The 25,206-nt window shown below is 34.3% G+C and overlaps 1 protein-coding gene across 1 annotated transcript in view; it reads left to right on the forward strand.

The window, feature by feature from the left end:
- Positions 1–25,206, forward strand: part of KLHL1 (kelch like family member 1) — a 246,335-nt gene that overhangs the window by 115,012 nt on the left and 106,117 nt on the right. The gene's annotated exons all lie outside the window — the stretch shown is intronic.

Raw genomic sequence — 25,206 nt, forward strand, 5'->3', positions numbered from 1 at the left:
TCAAAGAATGATATCTCTTTTGATGCTTTCAGAAAAAAAAGAGAACAGTTCAGAGTAAAGGTTAGCCCTGCTCTTCCATAAAGCAGTATCAGAATCTGAAGCTTTACAGTGCTCTGTCCATGAACAGGTGCCCTTCAATACAATAGTGACAGATGTTAGAGAATCATAATACAGAGATACTGGGAAAAAAACATCATCTGCAAGCATTTCCTCCTAACTGGAGCCAGGGGAACAGAGGGGTGCGTGTTCTCACTTACTCAATCTATGTTAAAAAAAAAAATATTCATTATTAAGAGACAAGACATGGATCTTTCCATCTCATTGGCATGTTACTCCGGCTTGAGCCTTAAAGTTGTTGTGAATGCTGCTTCATAAAATATTTTATTTTATTCACATTTAGAATGTTTCTTGTGGTATTGCAAACTTTCAGAGAGTTTTAACTTTTGTCATGGGAGCATCACAACCTTGCCTTAATAAGAAGTTGGGTGACTGAATATAATGAGCCATGGCTGACAATACAATGCAAACAAAGACAGAGTATGATAAGCCTTGGTACAGGCTATGGGTCAGCAAGCAAGAGGAGAACAAAAGCTGAAGGTGTGGAGAGATGCATAATATCATAATATCATAGACTGATTTTATTGGTGGCCTGTGTGACACCTACCCAGTAATAGAGATTGGGACCAGAAGGGCAGGGGAAGGGGGATATTGTGCAGACACCCAACACTGAGCTGAAGCAAGTGTTGCATTTCCCCAGGCTCCACTGTGCCAACTCACATTTAGGGCCAGCTTCAGTAACTGGAACTGTGTGTAGGTTGTATGTGTGGGAATGTGAAGTTTTTCCTGACACAGCTTATCCGCTGCTTTCGTTCAGTTATTAAATTGAACTTTGCAGCATCACACTGTCTGGTGCTCTTTCTCCCTGCCCCATCCCCCTTGACAACTGATCATCATGCTTTTTTTTCTTGGCACTAAAAAATACCACATTGTCTTATTTTGACTGGAAATATTCCTTGCCAGAAATAAATCCTTTTTTTTTTTTTTCTTTATGGAAATATGTCGTGTAAAAACTGTTACATTTTTATAACTCATTTAGACTTAAAGGTGTTCAGACGTTGTAATACCTGCAACAGAGGGCAATATAAAAAAAAATATTTTAAAATACTCTGAACCATGTACTTTTATTTAAAAATCAGAAAGGTACAATTACATCTTTATTAAAAAGCTCATCAACTGCATTTGATCTGCTCTTCATACAACCTGTTCTGAAAAGGAAGCAATGAATGTATACAGCACCAATAAGATCAACATGTGATTTTTATATAATCAACATACAAAATACGTGAGAGGGGTAGACTAAGAATTGTAGCTTTATCTAATGAGTTACACAATTTCATTTTTTGCCTCTCCCTGTCTTTCACAATATCATGAACTTCTTCCACTTTTCCTCCCTCCTTCCTTCCTTCCTTTATCCCTTCCTCTCCCTCTTCCTCCATTTCCCCTCTCTCCCTCCCTCTTTCTCTTCTTGCTTTCCTGCCTTCTTGCCTTCCCCTCTTCCTGCCTGCCTTCCTTCTTTCCTTTCCTGCTTCCTGCCTTTTTGGTTTCCACTCTTTACTACTCTGCTTCCATACATCCTGTACGGATGTTTCGCCTCTTGGTCACTTTAAAATAGCAACACACTTTAATAATTGTGTGTAGTAATTGTGTGTTACACAGAGAATATGTAACTGAAACCTTAAAAAATTAAGCTGGAAAGGCAGAAAATACAGAGAAATCAATAAGGATTACTGGAAATGACAACGCATGTTAGCTTCACTGTTCGGGTATACTGTTCATTCACTGCCTCCTCTCCTTTTCTTCTGCTTCTTACGGTATGTTTTCATTGCCTCCATCAATTTCATTGGGACTCCAAATGAAATCAGTGGGATTTTTCAAATATCTCTCAATAGCAATGATGGTTTATTTGGAGATTTTCTGGGCAAGTATTGACCTTCATCGCTGTTTGCAACTTGTACACTTAAAAATAAATAGTATTATAAGCAGGTGTTAAATTACTGCATCTCTCTATTATAATTGAACTCTATTACCTTACATCCTTAATAGTACTTAGTAAAAATCCCAACTAGTTAATCTAAATACAAGTGGGTATTTTTATCTCCAACTTACTGAAGATGAAACCAAGACATAAGTAATTAAAATTACTTGACCTAATCCCGTCAAATACTAAACAATTCAAATCTTCTTTCTATTGAAGTCCCACATGCTTTAACAGATATATGTTTGTTTTTATGAAAATCCTCTAATTCTACTGTGATTATATTCATCTGTTGTGGTTTAACCCTGGTAGTCAGCTCAGCTCCACACAGCCACTCGCTCACTTCCCCCAGTGGGATGGGGGGGAGAATCAGAAGGGTAAAAGTGAGAAAACTTGTGGGTTGAGATAAAGATAATTTGATAGGTAGAGCAAAAGCTGTGCACACAAGCAAACCAAAACAAGGAATTCATTTACTACTTCCTATCGGCAGGGAGGTGTTCAGCCATCTGCAGGTTTACAAGGCTCCATCAGGTGTAACGGTTACTTGGGAACACAAAAGCCATCACTCCGAATGTCCCCCCTTCCTTCTTCTTCCCCTTCTTCTTATTACTGAGCATGGTGTCATATGGTATGGAATATCCCTTTGGTCAGTTGAGGTCAGCTGTCCCAGCTGTGTCCCCTCCCAACTTCTTGTGCACCCCCAGCCCACTCGCTAGTGGGTGGTGTGAGAATCAGAAAAGTCCTTGATGCTGTGTAAGCACTGCTTAGCAATAACGAAAACATCCCTGTGTTATCAACCTGTTTTTCAGCACAAATTCAAAACATAGCCCCATACTAGCTACTATAAAGAAATTTAACTCTATCCCCGCCAAAACCAGTACAATCAAGAAGTTAGTTTGTTAGTTTCTAAATGTATGTGAGAAACTGGTTAAGCTCATCACTTAAAACGTTCATAAAAATGTTTCTCAAATTTTCTGAAAATATGACCCATGCTGACATGGAATGAAAGCAGCAATTATTTCTATTGCAAGGATTTACATTTTCTAGGGAATGACTAACTTCTATCAGTTAGGCATAGCTGGCTTTCCCCTAGGTAGAGAATACACTTTTCAGCTAATAATTATAGCTAATCTCCACTCCCATGTCTGGAGATTCTTGTCTTTCTTCATGAGCAGGCTTGTCTTATCACTTTATGATCCTTTTTACATGCGATCCCACTTTTGTGACACCCAATGGACTTGCAGCCTAGCAGCAAAGAACAATTGTTCTATAGCATAAGAGGAGTGATTCAAAAAATAAAAAGAAAGAAAAGAAGGAAAGAAGAAAAAAACCCTCTTTATTTGAGTGGTTCCTTTAAATAATTTCTAATCTTTTGGAAATGCATTTCCAAAAGCCTGTTTGAAGATGAGTGCTTCTGAATTACTTAAGAAATTAAAACATGCTTCAAAAGAAGAAGAATCAGTTGCTTCTTAGAAGGAAATAGCCTTACTTGATTTTAAGATCATTGTTACATCGACTACTAAAAAAGTAATTAGAGTAGCAAAAAATCATCTAATTTAAACACACATAATTTCATTAAAGTCATTAGAGCTATGCTGGTTTATACCAGCTGGCAAACACGTGTACTTCTAGAATCAATCTGTTAAGATTGTTTCAACTTTTTTGTGTATTGTATATTCCTTCATAATTCTTCATATATTTTATCTTAATTTGTAACCCCTAGAATTATTTGTTCAAAATAGTGCCATATTAACATCATACTTAGTATTAATGTATTTAGCTAGTGTTTTACAATGTTGAACATATTGGTATAATCTGAGTGTTTTCCATAAGAAAAACATTACCAAGAGCAAGAGGTAGAGAATTGTGTGGATATTTCTTGGGGCTTTTCTGTGGGATGAAAATGTTTGGGAAATCTGTCACTTAGCACTGATGGTGCTAAAACCAGAACCTGTGAGGGTATTCTGTACCACTGCAGTGCCCATGATAAAAGACCGGCAGTTGACTCTTATGGTTAAATTTAATTTACTTCAGTAATTACTCAAAAATACTTGTGCCACCAAAGATTAGAGTTCGTATCGAATAGCTGCATTTCATTCTGCCCTATGCCAGTGTTTTGGAACACCGGAAATTACAACTTCAAGTTGAATCCATAGTTACTAAACTCTCGTTTTCTTGACATAAGCATGACTAAAAATTTTAGTGCTCAATAAAAAGTGTAAGTTATGGCAGTTCATATTTAACTCTTATTCCAAAGGTTCATGTTTGTTGTCAGTATTCCTGTTTTATTCATAGAACTCCCTCTGGTGGATTATTTAAAATATGAACATACTTGGTTTATTGTTTAACCAAAACAAAATCTCTAAAGAATATGACTGTAGAGGCTAATCTTATGACTTTAAATACTAAGATTTCAGTTAGCATTTTTTATATATATATTATTTACCTTGATAGTAATTCTCAGAGTATATCTGGGGTTTTTTTGCATATGTGTAATGTTGGTATCCTCTACCATGCAAAGGTGAGTTTATTTAGGGAAAAAAACCCACAAATTATTTGACCGAGCATTGACAGAAAGATGATTTCCATCCATGATATTTTTAAGTGACTCTAACGTCAATAGAGATCTAAGTTCCTTGAGAGAAAGTCCATCTAAGTCTTCTATGGTATTGTGATATTATTATATTGGTTTTGGTTCTAGTCAATGTTTTCATCATCTGTAATTTGGAAGAAAATTAAAATCACTGCTGATAAAGTCTATGGATGATACAAGATTGGCAGGGCAATAAATAATAAAGAGAAACAGCAACCACAGAGAACTGCCTGGACTGATTAATTTGATGTTAACACTAACAAACTAATTATTTTTTTATGTGCTCACAAAAGTGAGTTATATACCCTAAAGCAGAAAGATGAAGAATGAAGGATCTGAATTTGAAATGGAACTGTAGGTAAGAAGGGCCAAAAGAAGAAAACTAGAACACAGGGAATTGTAATGGACAAGAAACTCAAATTCTAGTGCTATGTAATTATTTATGTACCAATCTTATGATAGAATAGATAACTGGAAAAGCTTTTATTAGTTCATTTGTGAAAATAGATTTTATACAGGTAACAACAACTTGACTATTGTGCACGTCTTCCACAGGTGTGAGAGGATATGGCTTATTCATTAAAGAAAGGAAGTGAGAAAGTAAAAGTTGTAAATGGAGTGACAGGCAGGGAAATAATAGGGGATAGCACATATAAAACACATTTTGATAAAATGAAAAGGGAAGAATATTAAAATAGAGAAAAGTGTCTGTTAGAGACTAAAAGAACTAGATTTGTAAATGGATGCCATTGTCTGTTAAGTTGTAAAAGTGAGAGATATTGCTAGAGATTGTCATTATGGAAGATTTGAACTTCACTAATGTACAGAGTGTAGGAAATAAATATTGCTAATAAAATTAGGAGCCAGTCATTTCTGGATGTAGCAGCTGCCAGATTTCTTTACCAAATAGTTCCTAAGCCAAAGTAAATTCACGACCTTCTGATGCAAGAGCGTAATTGAAACACTAGTTTTTGAAGATAGAATTGATTCATGTGATGATGAGCAAACTTTACTTAAAATGAAAAATAAATTAAGTATGGGTGGTACTTAACATTCTTGATTGCAGAAGGAAAAAACAAGTTATTATAATAAACTAGTCAACTGGACCCAGCAGATTAAGGACTAAGATCTTGAGATTTAGATCTTTGTACATAAGTATATATAGACATGCCATATACATATTTAGATGTGTGTATATATACCTGTATACATATCTACACATATATACACATTAGATGTACAAACACATGAGGTTTGCCAAGGTGAGATCATGTCAGATGTCTCCAACATCTTTCTTTAATAAGAAGACTGAGATTTCTTTGAAAAAAAGAAAAAGAATAGAGCTAATAAATTTGCATTTCAGTAAAATGTATTATGTGCTGTCTGGATGTTTTAGCTGCAGAAGATCAAGTGTGGCACGGTGGCAAAAAAAGGGCTTGTCTCTGGATATGACAGTGGATTTTGGAGTACTTTGTGTAGTTCTTAAAGTCACCATTTTTAAATAACGCTTGACATTTGGAGGGTGTGAAGAAAAGGCACACACACGATTACAGGACGAGGAAATGTCTTGCAATGAATATCTTAGAGTGCTCAGGCTATTTCAGCTTATTAAAAAGAAGAGAAGATGATGTACTTGATTACAGTGTATCTCTACAGGGAGAAACTACTGTGAACTAAAGAGCTCTTTAATCTAGTTGAGAAATCTTAGCAAGAGCCAATTCAGTTTAGATGGATTGGAAATAAGGTACACTTTTCCATCAAGAAGAATGCTTAAACATTGGAATAAATTGGAATAGCTGCAGTGAAAAGTGTTGAATTCTCCATCTCTAGATATTGTCATCTCAAGATTGAATGCATTTGAATAAAATCTAAGCAAAGCAGACGTTACTCTTAGTCCCAGGGTAACTGGTGAACTGTATGTGCAGAATATATTTGATATACAAGAAATTAAATTAATGGTCTAGCTGGTCTTCTTGGCTTTAATTCTAAATATCTGTGACATGCTAATCTATCTGTTTCCTTGTTAATGCTTGATATATCTTATGTCCTGTTAAAAAGGTGCAACAGAAAAACAGGCTGCCTTTTTGTTAGTCATGAATACTGAAAACTGAGTAACGTGGAATTGTGTGGGAGGAAGGCCCAATTCTCCTTAACAGGTAGCTCAGCAGTAGGAACATTTTGGAGTTAAAGATGTCATTAGAGAGATTCTGCTAAACAAGGAATCCACAGTATCAGAGAGGATATGAAATTTCTTAGCTGAGTACGAAGCAGATAATCACCCAAAACTTAGAGGCAATGGATAAAAGACTTTTTTCTCACAGGAGATATGTAGAATTTGTAGCAGCACAGGAGTATGTTGTAGTTCAGTCAACAGGAGGATAGTTTGTTTTGGCTTGTTTACTAAGGGAAAGATGCAAGGGATTTAACTGAATGCTCCATGGATTCTATAGCCTTTCTTAGCGTATAATCATTCTTTTGAAGCCCTGATTGTCAAGCTTTCAGTATCATGACGGTATGACACTCACATCTTATGTACCCCTAAATAAACTAAATATCTTAGTTAGGTTGAAGAATAATTTAATATATGGAATAAAAACCTTCTGTACAGAAGTATGTAAATTCATATAAATCCACATAAGGATACTAGCTCTCCAAAGAATAAAGGATTGATTTATATAAATAAAGCATCAGTATTTCTGATACTGGAAAAAAGAACTACTTAGATGTTACATATTAAAAACTATCCAAGTTTAAATTCAGGTGGTTAGTAGTAGATGTAGAGGTAGAGATGCAATACTTTTAGCTAATGCCATTATATTATGGTGATAATAAAGAACAATTTCCTTTTCACTAAATAAAGAGTTGCAAGGTTCATTTACAGCTAAAATGTTTCTAAGGTATATTTGTAAAAGAAAGTGCTACTGGGTGGTTTTCTCTAAGAATGGCAAAGCCTGAAACTTCCTTTTTTCTTGCATACTTGGGTATTTATCTTTCCATCCACAAATACAGAGCCATGTGAAATGTGTACGATATGCAGCATCATTTAAATGGAACTTCAATCCTGTTGCAGAATTCAGATGGTAAATTTAGCTTATTATTATACTAATAGAAACAATGATGATTCTTTTTTGAGTTCTTTTATTAATGGCTTTAGAATAGTTATCTGGAGCTGAAAACCACTGTAGAAAATGATACAACATTAGACCAGCAAAATTTACTGCTATTTCTAATATGTTTAAATAAATGACTTAGCATTAAAAAAATCCATGCAGCCTACATCTAATTTGCAGTTTTCATTGCAAACATAATTGCCAGTAATGAATAGCTTTCTCCCAACAAAATAAATATTAGGTCATCCATGAATTCATACTTACACGAGTGCAAACTTCGTATTCACCTTTTCAAATTTGGAATATAAATGAAGAGCGAGAGTTAGCTTGCATGACTTGGTCATGCTGATGTTAGTTGCCTAGTCTAAGCTTAGTGTCCAGGCTTCCTCTGTCATCAGTGGAGAAATAGAAGCTTCTCCAAAGGACATTTCAATGCCATCTGTCTTCAACTTCAATCTCAGAACAACAACAGCTATTTAGAGATTAAATATGAAACATTTATTTTTCATGTTTAAGAAATAAAGTGCAATTTCTTACTCATCGAATCACATTTTTAATTAACATTACCCCAAATTCATCTAGCTGTTTCTGTTTTCACATACTAAAGTTTTGGAACATTCTGCTAGTCATAATATCTTCCAAGCCAGGTATCTGTCTCATGCACATTTTTTTTTTCCTGGAAACATGTCAACAAAAAATAGTTCACATATTTCTAAGAATAAATACAGGGAATTTCTTTTTGCTGAGTTTTTTGAAAAGACAATTATATATAAAATAATATGTTCAAAAATATTGTAATACAGAATCAAGTATTCAAGTATTCAGATGCCAGAATCAAAGCTCCATGTTCAGCCTTAATTTGGAGTACTTGCACATATACATTATGATGCAATCTTTAATTACAGAATCATATATAATATTTTCCATGAAATCTCTTCTTTTTCTTTCAACACACAAGATAAATAGAAGCAATTTTGTGTAGCAAAGAACTCTCATCCCAATCATAATATGCAATTTGTAGATATATGGTAGTGATGGAAACTGAATAGTGCCTTTTTTTAGATATCGTACTTTTTTATCACATTTCTTTCTGTGTAATATTAGATAATTTAAACTACATTTTTTCTACAGAAGTTCACTAAAATAATATTTCTCACTTTATAGTTACCTTGCTCGAGACCTTGGGAAATATAAGAGCGTTTGTTTTGGGATTCTTGAAGTGTTAATAGTGCTTTAAGAAATGTAGTCCCAAACTTTTTAAACTGGACTTTTTGGAAAGTTTTAGCCTTTTTTTTCACTGTAAATTCTCAGTGTTTTCTTTTCTGATTTATACAATGGAGATAATAAAACTACTTAATCTCTAAGAGAAAGTGTGAAGATAAATAAAAGTTGGTGAAATACACAGGAATAAAACAGAATATTAAACATGTTGTTCTTTATTGACCATTTTCCATACAGAACATTATTGATTATTTAAGGTTTGGGGGTTTTATTGTCAAATGTGATGATAGTAATATATAGCCATAGTACCAGAAAATGAGCATACATGTCAAGTGAAGAAAATCTTGAGTTATCCAATTCTTTTAAGCACTTAAGCAAAATGTAATGTCTTGTAATTTATTTTGCATAATTTAAGTGTTTAGCCAAAATCTTCAAATACCAAGTCACATAGAGTATGTTTGGAGTTTTGCTAGTTTTCTTCAGCTGTCTTTGGTGCTGTCCTAGACTTTGGTAGATGTGGATATGAAAGCACAATTAACATTGAATCTCCAAGATTGTCAATCAATACTCTAATGATTATATAAAAGGTGGCTTCCATATCATCATTTATGGAGAAGAGTGAGCACTGGTTGTTCCTTTCAAAGAGTAATGCTCTTGCTAATGGTTCATTCAGCTCCTCCATCCAGATCATTGACAAAAATATTGAACAAACCTGGCCCTAGAATTTGAGCCTTGAAGAACACTGCTGGTGACCACTCAGATGGTCAGATGTAGCCCCATTCACTACAACTGTTTGGATTTCACTGTTTAGATTGCTTCACAGAGGTAGGAATCCTAACCACCAAACACAGGCTTCTGGATGGTGCTCCAGGGAGCAGATATTTTAGAAGTTGCCAAAGTATTTAAGTTCTTTTCAGTGGTTTCAGATTTCAGTGGAAAAGGTCATTCTTTGAAACAAAGACATTAAATTCTAGTGGTGCATATAGTTCTACGTAAACAAGGACAGTTACTCCATTTTCATTAGTTGAGTAAGCAGAGATTTCTTATTTGATATTGTGATTTAATATTTATTCAGCACAAATATTTGTTTTGTAAGGGAGCAGGTTATAATTTCACTCATTCATTTCTTTTATAATAGAAAAGCTCTCGTGGATTAATTTAAGAAAAGTGAGGTATAAACAGTGTCGTATGTAATACGTTTTCACTTGTCAACAGCTGTGTGTGAAGACTATACATTGATTTAGCTTAGAACAAAAAATATCCTTTTCATTTCCATTATATCTCTATACAACATACTCTAAATAAACACAAACGTTAGCCAATACCTAGAATACAGTAAACCTGGAAATGTTTCTTTTCTTCTTATTAACATGTCATCTTTTTTCAGTATGACAGTGTTATATGCTCTATAATTATGCAAATTTTACCTAACAGGTTTCTAGCATGCTGAGATCAGAGATGCCTAGGATGAGAAAGCTTTAGGAAGAGGCTTATGGGTTTATTTAACTAATGAATGCAAGAGACAAAACATTCTGCTTTAGTTCCTATTAATGTAGATTTAATATATAAATGTAAACAATAACTTATTTCCTAGTTGTTCATTTTCATAACTTACTTTATTATCTTTTAGATTATGATCTGTTCCAGGTGGTGCTGCTTCAATGTGATTTCACTACCAAAATCTTTTATTTTTACATTGCCCGGTGTTTATTTAATTCTAGTTTCTGAATTGACACCAAATAGAATTTTAATATAATCAGATTTGTGGAGTATTCAGTGCAAGATTAAGGATTTTAATTTGTAAATAGAGGAATTCTGTTCAAAATTTTTCATTTCATTAATTCTTTTTATTATGGATACAATCTGCAGTTCTGGTGCAGAGCTTAAGCTTTTGTGTCCTCTGGAATATTTCATGATCTTAAGAGTAAATAGGGAAAAAGGACTCTAAGTTCTACCACCTTATTCTGTGACTACATCTTCATTAAATTATTATTTTTGACAAATACTCTTTTTGAGGTCACAGACTTTTTTTTTAATTTATCTTTTTTATTTCAGGTCAACAATGATTTACTTAAATCTATATAGTTTTGCAAAGTTAATAATGAAAATGTGTATCAAACTCAACTCATCTTTCCGAACCTTCTCTGAGCAGTGTGTTTCCATCAATGTCTGTTGTGTTTTATTTTCCTACATCTATGGTAGAATTCTGTAGTCTTCCCTGCTTACAATGAGTCTCCTAGACAAGGCTGCTCAAGAAATTAATCTAACGTGATTTATAAAATAGATCCTACTGTGAAGACTCAGATATTAAAAATCAAAAGATTTTTCATCTCTTTTAATTCTATTAATCTGATGTCCTGTTAATTCTGACATGTTATTTTATACTTCTGATAATTTAAATTGGTCTTCCTAAATGCAGGAGGTTTCACTGGTATACTCTAACTTCTGGCATAAGTACTGGTGTTCCAGTACTTATGTATAAAACTGTTTTGGAGACTATCAGGAAGTTCCTTTTACTTGCTCTGGGAGGGCGCAGCAAGGCAGGGACCTGTTCCAAAGTGGGTTTGGAACTGGATAAATAGAATTGCAGAGACTCTTTTCCATTTGGGAAATGTAGTATATCTGGCCTTTATATTGGGAAAAGTATATCTGGCCTTTCTATGTATCACTTCCTATCGCAATTAAGGAGTTGAAGTGCAATTTCTGTTTATGTTAACTTACAAAAGAAATCAAAGAAGTGATGTAAATTAGCAGAATGTATTTGTTTAGATCTGCAGTTTCACAAAAACAAATTGTGCCAGTGGTGGTGATGGATTAGTATAGCCTAGTGCAAAGTCTTCAATAGGTCTAGACCTGTCAGGTTTTTTTATTGTTGTAGGAACAATGTTTTGTGCTTCACAGCAATATAATTGTTCAGAAGGTGAAGTGCTGTGCGCTGCTAACATTAATAAAAGAAATATCCTGCCCTTCAACCCCTTTCAGTAGAGTTATGTCTAGTCAGTGTAGCTGCTCTTTGCAGTAGGGTTAAACAAAGCAGAGCAAAGCCTTATGATGCTGCTATCACAATCAGATGGGTCAGGAAATTGGTTTTCCCAAAAATACAAAAGTTAAAGAGATTTAATAGTTTCAATTGTGTTTCATTAAAGATTTCCCTACAGGTAGTATAGTCCACTCTCCTTCTTCTATATCCTACCCATAATTAGGTTTTTAAGGCTTTTAGTTAAAAGTTCAAAATGGCAGAATCCATTGCAGTAGGGCACATTCAATTGTTTACATAGCTATATTTAATATTATTTAAGGTACAGAAAACATTCAGGACTGCTTCCCAGCTTGTATATAATATTCCCAAAAGAGGCCATGTATTAGTTCCTGATAGGGATCTTTCTACAAACATGCCTTTCTGAAAGTATTCTAAGTCCACTAGTAAAGTCTGAAATACTACAAACAGCAGTAAGTGACTGGAAAATATATTAACTTATCAGGATAAACTCAATAAGCTCTCTTTACCCAGCACCTCAGAATTTCCTTAAAAGGAGAGAGGAAATAATGAAAAAGAAAATGAAAGAGAATTGTAAAGGTGTTGTCAATGGCAAGCCACCTTTTAAGCAGCCCCATGCATGCTTTAGTTTAGGGTAGCTCTGAGATCACTCTCATGGCCCAGTGTTAATTTGGTGTCCGAGACCTGCCAGGCACAGTTTCTTTAACTTTGCTCATTTTAAAGGAAGGCTATTCTTTTAAAGTTTTTGGTGTTTGTTTCCTTATGTGAACGTGAAGATCGAAGATGTTAGGCAAAAAATCAAAATAGAACAAAAAATTAAATACTTGGAAAAATCGCAAGAAACTTTTTCTTACAATTTTTGCTGCTTTTTCTGAAATTTACTTTATGTTTTGTTTTAAAGATATTTCTTTTCATATGGATAGCAGAAAAGCCAAAAGATAATTTAGTGATATTGTTCACATTAGTGAAATCAAATAAAAGGGAAAATAAGACAGAATAATACTGTATGCCATAAGCAAATTAATAATTGCAATGCTTTAATCATGGATTGGTTTAATTTCTTTCTGCATACACAGGTATGTATTTATATAAATATGAGATAGGTATAATCTCTCCTGTTATTCAGACAATTATATTCTTTTTATTTTAGCATCTAATAAACTTCCAGTATATAACAAGAAGGTGCTGATGCATCAGTCCTCCTCCTTCCCGTATAGTTAATTCATACAGCAGGGCTGTTAATCAGCAGGCAGTAATGTTGTAGTTTACTATGAATAAATTCAAGCTGAGTCGAGGCTGGTTTTCTTTTATTATATCTCAGGTATTTTTATGTTGTTTGTTATTATTGTTGTTGTTTTGGGGTTTTTTGTTTGTTGGGTTTTTTTTGGTTTTGTTTTTTTTACCTAGGACGCTCTGCATTTTAGGGAATACTTCTAAAGGTTAATTAGTGTTCCCGTTTGTCATATTGGTGAAACATACCAGAATTTCTTTTTGGGGTTTATCTTAATCTATTATTACATGAACTATTTTGCTATAACTTTTGATTTAACATAAAGGTATTATACAGACCTTTATAATGACACGTAGCTCTAGTCAACGTTATCAGTTTTTAACTATATAGGCTCACTACTGAAACTACTCAGAATTTTTCTTCTGATGAAATTTTGTGCTGCATCTGTATGAAGACTAACCATATAGTCAGTTGCATTAGCCAGTGGGTTGAAAGAAATAATTTTTCCCCTCTACCAAGGACTCATGATGTCTTAACTGGAATGCATTTTCCAGATGGTGGCATTTCCTTTCAAGAGCAAATTGAACCAGCTATGAAGCTGAAGCAGGAAGCACATAATATATGAAGAGAACTTGAGGGGACATTAATGAAGAAAAGAAAGCTAAGGGGGACTCTATTTTCAGCTACCTATCAGGGGTTATAGAAAAGACAAGATCATTCTCTTCTTGAAGGTGCACAGTGAGAGGACATGGGGCAACAGTCCCAAGTTGCAATTTCCAAGTGAAAAACATTTCTTCACAGTGATAGTAGTACTCATTTTAGCAGTTTTCTCAGAGAGGCTGTAGAATCTCTGTGCTTGGAAATATTCAAAGCTAGGCTCAAGAAGGCCCTGAGCATCCTGACCTATGTTTGAAATTAGCCTTGATTTGAGCAAGGGTTGGACTAGATGACCTCCAGAGGTTTCTTTCTGCCTGAATTATTTTATGATTCTGTTTTGTAAGTCAACCTGATGCATTAAGTCTAAATTTACTACATTTCATTGCTGTCCAGTCGAGGGAAAATGTAATATTCACAAAATAATCAGATGCAATTCTTTGTGACATTCCATAATTTTCAATTTTCAGTAGAATTTATTTCATCAGTAGTGATTCTTTTTTGTTTGTTTGTTTATTTTAATGAGATTAGAGCTGTGATTCAGATCAGATTCACAACTCTATGGTGGAATGTCTTCAGTGTGGGTATATATGTGTATGTATATACATATACACGCACATACACACATGCACTTGTATATATATATATATATACACATTTGTGGTCTTACTGTCCAAACTCCCATTACAAAAAACACAGTTTAATCAATAATATCCCTGATTTTGGACATGATATTCACGTCATTGAAATGAAAATAATTTCAAAGAAATGCAGAAATTCTTGTAAATTTTGATGAAATAGTAGCTGCTAGACAGGTGACTTTGTAAACTAAGCGCACTCTGCAAATGAATTTATGTTCTGGTTAAAAACCCAAAGCTCTCAACATAAGAGTGTAACTGTAAATTTTACTGCATTACTACAGTGCAGTTGTATAATGGGCAAACTGTGGAGTTAATAAGTAGTGAAGCACAAGCAAATTAAACTACATATTTAGAAGATAACAACTTGTACATATAATCTCTCCACATAAGGGAAGGCTGTCAAAACTGTGGAAATCACTATTATAAAACATTTTTTTCTACTTTGAATTGGACCTCTGACAAGATTGTATCCAAAACCGATCAATCTTCCATCAGTCTAGTGTTTCTCATAAACACTGAACACACTGATTGTTTTGATTCTAAAGACAGGAGCCATGTATTGAAACACAGAGCAAGCACTAAAAATAATGCTAAACTTCTCTGCTAGCATTTTGAGGATCAGTATTTTAGAGATATCCAAACTTTTTCTTTAAGCCAATTTAATTCAGCTGTAAAACCTACTCAGAGTTCATTCTGATGGTTGTTATTGCTTTGCTTAGGTTTAGACAAAATCTGAGATAGAGCTGTGAAATTCCTAGGAGTGGTTAAAACTTTATATTAATTAGGATTTTATTATAATTTTTGAAAGGTATGTTCTAAGAAGTTATTCGGCAGTACACCTGGTTGTTTTCCTATTTGCTGTAAATCATAGAAATTTATTGCCATGACTGTCTCATAAAAGTTGGTATCACAAAGTGTTTCCACAGAAAGGAGTTTGCAAGCATATTTTTAAACACTTGTGTTTTTCTTATTACAAATTTCAAACATATCAGCATAGATTAATGAATTGTGTAGAATAAATTCCCAAATTAAAATCCACTTTTTTTTTTTTTTGGTAGTGAAATTGCACTTGAATAACATATGTTAAAATAATCTCAGTTCTTAACATTCTTAATCTCTTATATCCATTGGGACCTGCTGAGATGTATTGCAACTGACTTATTCATTGTACAATTGGCAAAAACCTCTTCCTTTTTAGAAGTGATTGGACATATCTGGAATATATTTTGGAAATACATTACCTAATTCAGTACTTCTTAAAGATTTTTGTAAAGTACCTGCTGGAAACAGTAAATATATGAAAATATACATACTTTGATTTTTTTTCATTCAGGATGTTGCTGTACAATGAAGTAGAAATGCTGAATGATAACTATTGCTGTCTGGTTTTACATTTAATTAAAATTGAGAAGGGACAAGGGCAGCCAGAGTTTATCATCACCTTCAGGTTTTCAGTAAAATTGAATGTTAACTGAAAATTTGCTTAATCTTAAATAAGGTTGTATTTATTATGTGCTATCTTTCTTAGTAAGAAGAAAAAATATTGTGCTTGGAAGAAAGTAACAGATATGAAATATCAATTGTTTTTTATCCTTAATCCTTATCCTTATCCTTATCTTATTCTTCCTCCTATTTCTACTATTACTCTTAGTGTATTTCTTTTTAAATGAAGCAGTATACAGAAAGAACCAACATAGGGTATGTTGCAATGCATATTTCACCCAAGCCTGAGCCTTGCATCCTGGTTCAGAGATTTTTTCTTGGTGTTGTTCACAGGATAAAAATGTGCAGTTAGGTTATACTATGTGTATATCCTGTGTTCATGTGCTGAGACAAATTAGCAAATTTAAGTTGAAATGCAAATACCCCAAAGTTATTTGGAGGAGGGATTAGTGTGTGACGCAAAGAATGGGAAGCACAGAACTCAAAGCCATATAGCATTAGTGCACCACATTTAGTTCATTGAATGGACCCAGTTTAGTCCACTTACTACTCTGTTCTGCACTGTCTATGCCACTATCTTCTGTCCATACAGAATTAAAGCACTTAAACCTTTTCTGATCTTTTTTTTTTCCCTGACTTAATAAGGCTGGAATGATGATTAGGACCTCCTGCTAAGAAACCGTATCCCAAAGAACTAGTACTGGATGGGGTTCTGAATCCAATTAAGATAACTGATTTGAGATTTGAAAATTTTGATATCCCATCAGTTGTCTTGATTGAATAGTCAGTCCAATATCTATGGCAAAAATTTTGATGCACAGAAATATGTTCAAAATCAGCTTCAGTGGGAGTGCACTGAATAATGTCTTGCTCATGAACACTTAGAATATTTTCTTGGGAGCTGATGAAATGGATTCATTCAGAGTAAGGCTTGTCTTATGCCCTAAAATTTCTCAGATAGGTATTTGAATTATTAAACTGTTTGAAACATAGACATCATACTACTGGTGCCACATATTTTGTGAAGATTTTGTGGCTTGCCCTCCAGAGAGGATTTGTACTCCATAATCTGAGTATATTCACTGCAGAAAGAAGGTGGGATTTAAAAAATGTCACTAGACAGCATGTTTCCTTTTGACAGGTTCAAAGTAGCATCCTCTTTACTGTACAGGATTCTGGCTTGCTGTTTAGTGACTGACTTTGTTCATGCACTACGTAGGGAGCCTGAGCAACGAGTTTGGCTTTTGGATTCTGTTCTCGAAAACATTGAAAACAAAAATCTTGACAGACAATCTGTAAGCCTGAGATAAAACAGATTTAATATGAATGTTCAAGGTAGATAAGGCAAGAGACAGAAATTTAAATGAGTTGTTTATATTCATATTTACTACCAAGGGTCTTAGACCAGAAATTAGCTTCTTTTTTTTTTTAAGTAGGTAAGTCAGAATAATTATCTCAAAATCATATGAATGCTGACAGATCACTAAGACCATTTGATATTCACCCAAGTATTCTGAAGGAAGTATTAGCTGTGGTATGTAACCTAACATCTAAGTTGTCCTTGGTAAGAGAAGAATGGAAGCTGATAAATGTGACAGCAGTGATAGAGCGAAGAGAAAAAAAGAAAGAAAAGTCCCACAAAGAGCCAGACACCAATTAGCTTGATTTCTGTATAAATTGGTTAAACCGTAATAAAGAAGAAGAGGCAGAAAGATGGATTAAAAAAATGTAAAAGAGTGAAAGAAATTTTGGTAAAGCAAACCCCATTTCACAAGTCTATGGGAGTCTGTGGACAAATTTTCTATTGTGTACTTGCATTTCCAAAAGCCCTTTGATAAGTCTGTAATTGGCAACTCTTAAAGAAACATAGCCTTAAAGGCATGAGAGAAAAGATGCTCCTGTGGATTAATATCTGGTTAACAATTAGGAAACAAAAGATCAGAATGAATGTACAGATGTCACTGTGTAAAAAGTTACCAGTGAGGACCGCAAGGGAAGTATGTTGTGAATTACTCAATTAAACATTCTCATAAATTGTATGGAGAGTAAATAATGAAATAAAATGGCTTTATGGACAGTATAAAATTACTGAGGATAGTAAAAACCACAAACTGTCTCTAAGAAGTTGCAAAAAGATCTTGTGATGCTAAGCATATACTGCCAAATAAAATTAAATATTGATAAGGTAAAAGTAATGCAGGTGGAGGATACATTTATATGATGGGATCTTAACTAGCTATCTCTCATCAGGGAGGGAAAAAAATGCAGACAACTTTTATTCATTGAGATCAGTTGTCTGCTTATGAGAATGTTTGCTGAGCACTTAGTTACAAAAGAAGGAAAGTGCTGGGGAGTATTAGGAAAGGAACAGGAAACACCAAACCCTACCCCACTCCATGGTTTGTTTGCACCTGTAATACTGCTTGTAGCTCTAATTAATCTCACAAAGAATATATGAAAATTAAAAAGCACCAAAAAAAAGGGTCAGTGATGACTGCATCTAAGTAGACCTGTGAGTATGTGCTACAGAGTGATCTGAAGTCTGAATCCTCTGCCATCCAGATCAAATATAAATCCTGCAGCTCAGGTTTTCTTTTCATGGGAAGAAGCATGCAAGGTAAGGCTGGTTGGTGTTCTTCTCTCTCCTTGGATCACCTGGAGTAAAGTCATCTTGGAATGGCATTGCCAGGGCACTCTGTTTAGCTGTAGCTAAGGATAATAATGGAATAATAACTGAAAATGTAGGAAAGGCCCTTATCTCCATAAGAGGAGAGGTCTTTTGTTGTTGGTGGTGGTTTGGGTTTTTTTTTTTTGTAATGGGGAAGATGTGACTGCCGGAGAGTCTGTAATAGACATATAAGACATAAAAGGCATGGAAAGGGAGAATGGGATATTATTTCCCTCAATTCAAGAACTGGCCATCATCAAATCTATTTGAGCAACAGATTTAAAAGCAAACAAAAGGAAATACTTGCCTTCTACAGGTATATGCTTAAATAGTCTAGTTGACTGCAAGTGATTCTATGGAGACAAAACCTAAATTGATTCAAAATGCTATTAAATAAATTGAAAAGAAGAACACAAAGGTCTTCTAAACGTCTCATACAGGAAATCCCTAAAATCTAAAATTTCCAAAATCTATGATACACAGAGAAGATACAACATTTACCTTTTAAAATTCCTTCTAATCATTGTCAAAATTACATCTGATCACTGGTCACAAATGGACCTTTTCTTGCTCTAAATCCATACAGCTCTTCTTTATGTTCTATGAGCACTTAAACACTAAGTAACATCTAGGTACCTAAATTCTGTGCAAGACTGTGTCAGCTATCAATAAGCTTATCTGAATAAATACAATTTTTTTAATGTAATGAGTACCTTCTAAAGCATTAGGGTATCAGGAGATCCAATCCTAAAATTCTAGCAAATCCCCATGTTGTTTTAAATTCTTTATCTTAAAGAATGTTTATAAATGTGTTCCGCTTTAAAGTCAGCTGTATTAGGCATCATAATTTCAGGTGTAAATCTCATCTAGTAGTGTTCTGTTTATTTCCAGAAGAAATTACCTGTTTATTTGTGTTGCTAAATAAAAAAGACAGGAATGAAATTAGAAGATTTCAGATGAATGATAAGTAATCTAGAAATCTTTTTTTTGTATTTTATAGGGGAGGTTTAATTATATAAGGAACCACTGGCTTTGCAGTAAATAGCTTGGGAAGTTGAGTTTAGGTGCAGTTTGCTCAGATCATTCTTTTAAAAAGTACAGATGATTTTACAAGTGGTGGATTTTAAAAAGAGTAGAATGATAATGAATTATGTGAGAACTTGAACACAAGCTAATGAAAAAAAAAACAAACCAAACAACCAACAGCTATAAAGTTCTCTTCACCTCCTCCCCCTTCCCAATAAAGAACTGATGCTAAGAAATTACTGCATATTATAGTTAGTTGACAGCATGAGATTATTTTATGGTAACATGCAGTCTTGGAGAGAGTGAAATGTAATGTCTGTTCCCTCCAAATTTGTAATTTCCAAAGCACCAATAAAACAAGAGTAACTGTCAGTTTAATCAATATTATGTGCAGGATGATAAATGTTTTACAATTTCACTTCAGTCTGAAATTTGTCTTTTGGGATTCACACAGTAGCTTAATATATTTTCAGCATTCATTTAACAGGTTTTTTAAGTGTTCTATCAAAGACAACAACTTAATGTGACAAGTTTTCAGCAGCCTTGTATCTTGACAAACCACTTAAAATCTAAATACAGTGGTTATTTCACATTATAATATATACCATTATTTTGTTGGAAAGAGTATGGAAATTACCATTGTTAATGATCAGACATCTTTGTGTGAATTATTCTATTTTCTGAAATACTGAGGAGTACAAAGTTTCTGTTGTCTAGGGGAGGGGTATGTGTGGCTAGTTTAATTAACTTTGTACCATAAGATTGTGTCTTTAGAATTAATCTGGATTTAATAATGTGCTTGAAGGCTGTAAATGCTGTCAGAAAGTAATTACCATATGGCTTTCTTCAAACCTGTTTATAGAGTAGAAGTCTTTGAAAGTTCCCTTTACATAGAGAGGTGATTCCCTCTTAGAATCCTTTTTGTGTTCCAATGTTTTTCTAATTTGGAATATATTCTCTTCTTTCATACTAATTAAGACTCTCAGGAATGCTTCAAATTATGCTGGATGTCAGTTGAAAGGTAGATTAGAGTCCAACAATGAAAAACAAAATGTATGAGAGAATGATTCAGGCACGTTTCAGGCATTTCCTGAACTTTCTATTTTCTCTATGATGGGCTATTTGTTTTCTAGAATGCTCTTGGAAGGCATACACTTTTTCAATAGAGTGATTTGCTATAAATTAATCAGAAATGCTAAAGTTGTCATATGTCTCTGCTGTGTTTTTTTAAATATTTGGTTTCAGTTAAAATGACTACTGAATCTGAAATATTAACATAAAATACCATTTTTAAACATTTCACTCCTCAAACAAAACTGTAACTAAAACATTCTCCAGCAACAGCATATATCACATGTGACACAGAACACATATGCTTTGAGATAGCTAATGGAGACAGAAGAAACACTGTTGTTGCAACTCTTTATAGTGTGGAAAGGAGAGTAATAGAAGGCGGCCTTTTTCCTCTGTGATTGTGCAATTCCCCATGGTTCATTAGATGCATTTTCATTTTAATGGCTACTTATTTTTAATTCAAGTTTGGAGTACAGGAATATAAGAAAAGATTTCACTCTAATGCTCTGACTGAGGTTTCAATTGCCTTTTGGAATATTATCTTAATTACAGTATTTATTAATCATTTATGAAAGTAGAAGGGTTATTTTTATAGACATGATCTTGCATATGCCTTCAGCCTTTGCTTTGTGCTGTATTCCATCATATTTCACAGGCTAAGTAGTGTCAGGATAGGTCAGTAAATGATTATGAGATTACAAGTGAATTTGTAGGTGCTACCACAAGAAACAGTGTTAATGATTAAGTATCTTGTTTTCACTCTGGAACATTACAACATGGTGTTACAGGACACATTACTGTGAATGAATTGTAAAAGCAAGGCCATAACCACTCAAGTCCTTTAAGTTATTAAAGACCCAAGAGATTATTTTGAGTTTTTTAAGTTTTGGTGCTAATGGGCTCATTAATCAGAGTGAGAAATTCATAATAAGAACTGGTATGTATGAGTGGAAGACAGACGAGTTCAAATGGGAAATTAAACACACATTTTAATGTTGAGGATGATTACTTCTGAAAGCTACTGCAAAAGTGGCAAATTATCCATCTCCAGATGTCTTTGAGATGATGCCTTTATAGGAAGCAGTCTTCAGTGGATCAGATGTTATTAGGTTCAACAAAAGCGTAACTGGGTTAAAAGGAAACTGAAAAAGATTCCAAGGCAGTTCCCTGCTGTCCACAATTTATCCTGAAAATTTTAACCAGTAGATTGCAGACATCTTTTGTATTTTGTTCCCTAAAGTGAAAAAATGAAGACCAATTATATTTTAAAAGAAAGGCAGGTATTTTTCCACAACAAGCATATAATAAATTATTTCTGTTATGATAAAACAGCAAGCCATTGAAATATGCTTTGCTGCTCCAAATGAAATGAATCTCAAGAAAGTAAAACGTGATCTAGGAAGTTCTAAACATTCAGTAGTCAATTTAGGAAATGCTAAATACTGAAAGGAGAAAGTTTTTAGCTCTGAAGATCAAGAACCTGGATTTTATTGCTGTTGTGTATATATAAAATATATATAAATATACCATAGAAATGTACAGAAGTTACAGTTATATAAAGAATTTTTATTAAATAGCATTTTCTACAATACTTGGCTGTCAGTAACGTGAAACTAGTGTAAGTCCAGATGTTTAGAAGAACAGATTTAAGCTCATATGTTTTGTCTGAAAACTTTGTTAGATTCTACTTTCAGTCAATGATAAATCAGTACAGAGGCTGGAATAAGTTCTCCTTAAGCATATATGCAAATGAGAAGACAATTAAAAATGGTAAAAATATTAATAAAAAATATAATTATTATTCTGAATTTAGAGCCCCTGCTCTGAGTGTTATTCAAAATTAATTAAATTCTGTGAGTTCATAAAATGTATTCCACCATTACAATGCGTCTCAATAATATTAGGTCTTTGGATTAATATGCTGTTGCAAAGTTTGATGTTGGTTCCTATTAAGAAGTAGAGTTATATTTTTTTCATAATAGGATTTAGTGCCAATTTAACCAGCCTTAATTAAATTTTGGCTTATAAATAATTTTACTGAGAAGTGCAATGAAATTTTCTGAGTTTTATGGCTTTTTAATTAAAATGAATTAAGCCAACTTGCGTTTAAGTGCCTGGAAACTAGTTCCCTTACATTTAAATAGAATTAAATCCAGCTGGTGGCTGGTCACAAGTGGTGTTCCCCAGGGCTCAGTAGTGGGGCCAGTTCTGTTTAATATCTTTATCAATGATCTGGATGAGGGGATCAAGTTCACCTTCAGTAAGTTTTCAGATGACATCAAGTTGGGAGTGAGTGTTGATTGCTGGAGGGTAGGAAGGCCCTACAGTGGGATCTGGACAGGCTGGATCAATGGGCCAAGGCCAATTGTATGAGGTTCAACAAGGCTAAGTGCCCGGACCTGCACTTGGGTCACAACAATGCCATGCAACACTACAGGCTTGGGGAAGAGTGGCTGGAAAGCTGCCTGGTGGAAAAGGACCTCAGGGTGCTGGTCGACAGCCTGCTGAATATGAGCCAACAATGTGCCCAGGTGGCCAAGAAGGCTAATGGTATCTTGACTTGCATCAGAAATCGTATGGCCAGCAGGACTAGGGAAGTAATTGTCCCCCTGTACTCGGCACTGGTGAGGCCACACCTTGAATACTGTGTTCAGTTTTGGGCCCCTGACTACAGGAAGGACATTGAGGTGCTGGAGCATGTCCAAAGAAGGGCAATGAAGCTGGTGAAGGGTCTGGAGCACAACTCTTACGAGGAGCAGCTGAAGGAGCTGGGGTTGTTTAGTTTGGAGAAGAGGAGTCTGAGGGAGACCTTATCGCTCTATACCACTACCTGAAAGGAGGTTGTAGCAAGGTGGGGGTCGGTCTCTTCTGCCAAGTAACAAGTGATAGGACAAGAGGAAATGGTCTCAAGTTGTACCACGGCAGGTTTAGGCTGGATATTAGGAAAAAATTCTTCATTGAAGGCGTAGTCAGGCACTGGACCAGGCTGCCCAGGGAAGTGGTTGAGTCCCCATCCCTGGAGGTATTTAAAAGATGTGTAGACGTGGTGCTTAGGTAAATGGTTTAGTGGTGGACTTGGCAGTGCTAGGTTAACGGTTGGAGTTGATGATCTTAAAAGTCTTTTTCAACCTAAGTGATTCTATGATTGATGTGTAAATACATTGCACATTTCAATGAACTTCTGTCTGTCATGATTTTGTTACATCTATGTCTGTATTATTCCTCCCTGCTATTTTATATAAAATAATATGCAGTTAGTTTTTAATAGGTTCTTTTAAGCAGTAACTTTCAAAAAATATGATGTTGGAGAATTAAAATAATAATTTCCTTGTATTGCATGGGGTCGGAGGAGGACAACAGGTGACTTACTAGGGCCAGACTATAATTCTGATATTTTGTGACTTGCACTGCTTTTTTTCTGTATTAGTTACATTGTCTCAGTAATACTGTGTTTACTTCTATTTCAGTTCCTGATGACCAGTTAGTCTTTCCCCCGGCCCAGACCAAAACAAGCAATTGTAAACAGCATTAATTGGAATTTTGATATGATAAGAATTGAACTGAGTGGGTGTAGCAGTGTTATTATCCACTTCCCTCAGTTTTGATGTTCTTACACTTAAGTCCTTGACTGATATTTTGTGATTCCTTCTCTGCTTGTCATCTTACTCTCATGAGTTCTATCCAAAATATCATTTTGAAATCCATTATTCTCTTTTATCTTTCAGATATTGTAACTTACTTGTCCCTCCAACACTTTTTACATTTTTCACTTATGTCAAAAACTGGATTTTTTTCTGGAAGAAGGGTCTTGTGTCAAGTTTATACTTGCTTCACTTTGTTCTTATAATTGTTTATGAATTAAGAATATGAGAACACATTTGCAATTTGCCCCCAGAGATCAAGCACCCTAAAAGAAATATTTGGAGAAAGATACCCTGCAGAACTGTGCTTCTGTTGTGTCTTGTTAATGTAGAGTAGGTAGTTCAGAGAGCACTTTATTCAGTTCTTAGGATTCAGTCAACAAAATGAAACATTTTTATTTAGTTTGTATGGTTTATATGTTTTTATAGAGTTTATATAGTTTTTGTTTAGTTTTTCATAGTTATTCCTATACGTATTATAAATTTCAATACTGTGAGATTTTAATTGCTATATACGTTTTGCCTGTTACCTGTATGTAAACAATGTGTTCTAAACAAGTTCAAGAAATAATGCTGAGTTCATGGTGTTGATCTTCCTCTCAGCCTTGTCATGTGTATAGACAGCCATCATCTGGATATTGATAATATAACTGTATATGACTGACAAGTTATTTAAGAGATAGATCAGATAGTGAAAAAATACAGGAAAATATAGAATGTGCATTTAAAGATTTACAATATAAGGAATGTGCTCAATTACAACTGAGTTTATAAAAATTTCAGACAATATGCAGACCTGCCCTAGCCTTTACTAATTCTGACAATTTTTAATTACAATATTACCATATAATCTTCATAGTGTTTTCTGAAT

The sequence above is a fragment of the Nipponia nippon genome, unplaced genomic scaffold (genome assembly GCF_047370975.1).
Source record: "Nipponia nippon isolate SJK-2023a ecotype South Korea unplaced genomic scaffold, ASM4737097v1 scaffold_2, whole genome shotgun sequence".
In the NCBI taxonomy this organism is placed as follows: Eukaryota; Metazoa; Chordata; class Aves; order Pelecaniformes; family Threskiornithidae; genus Nipponia; species Nipponia nippon.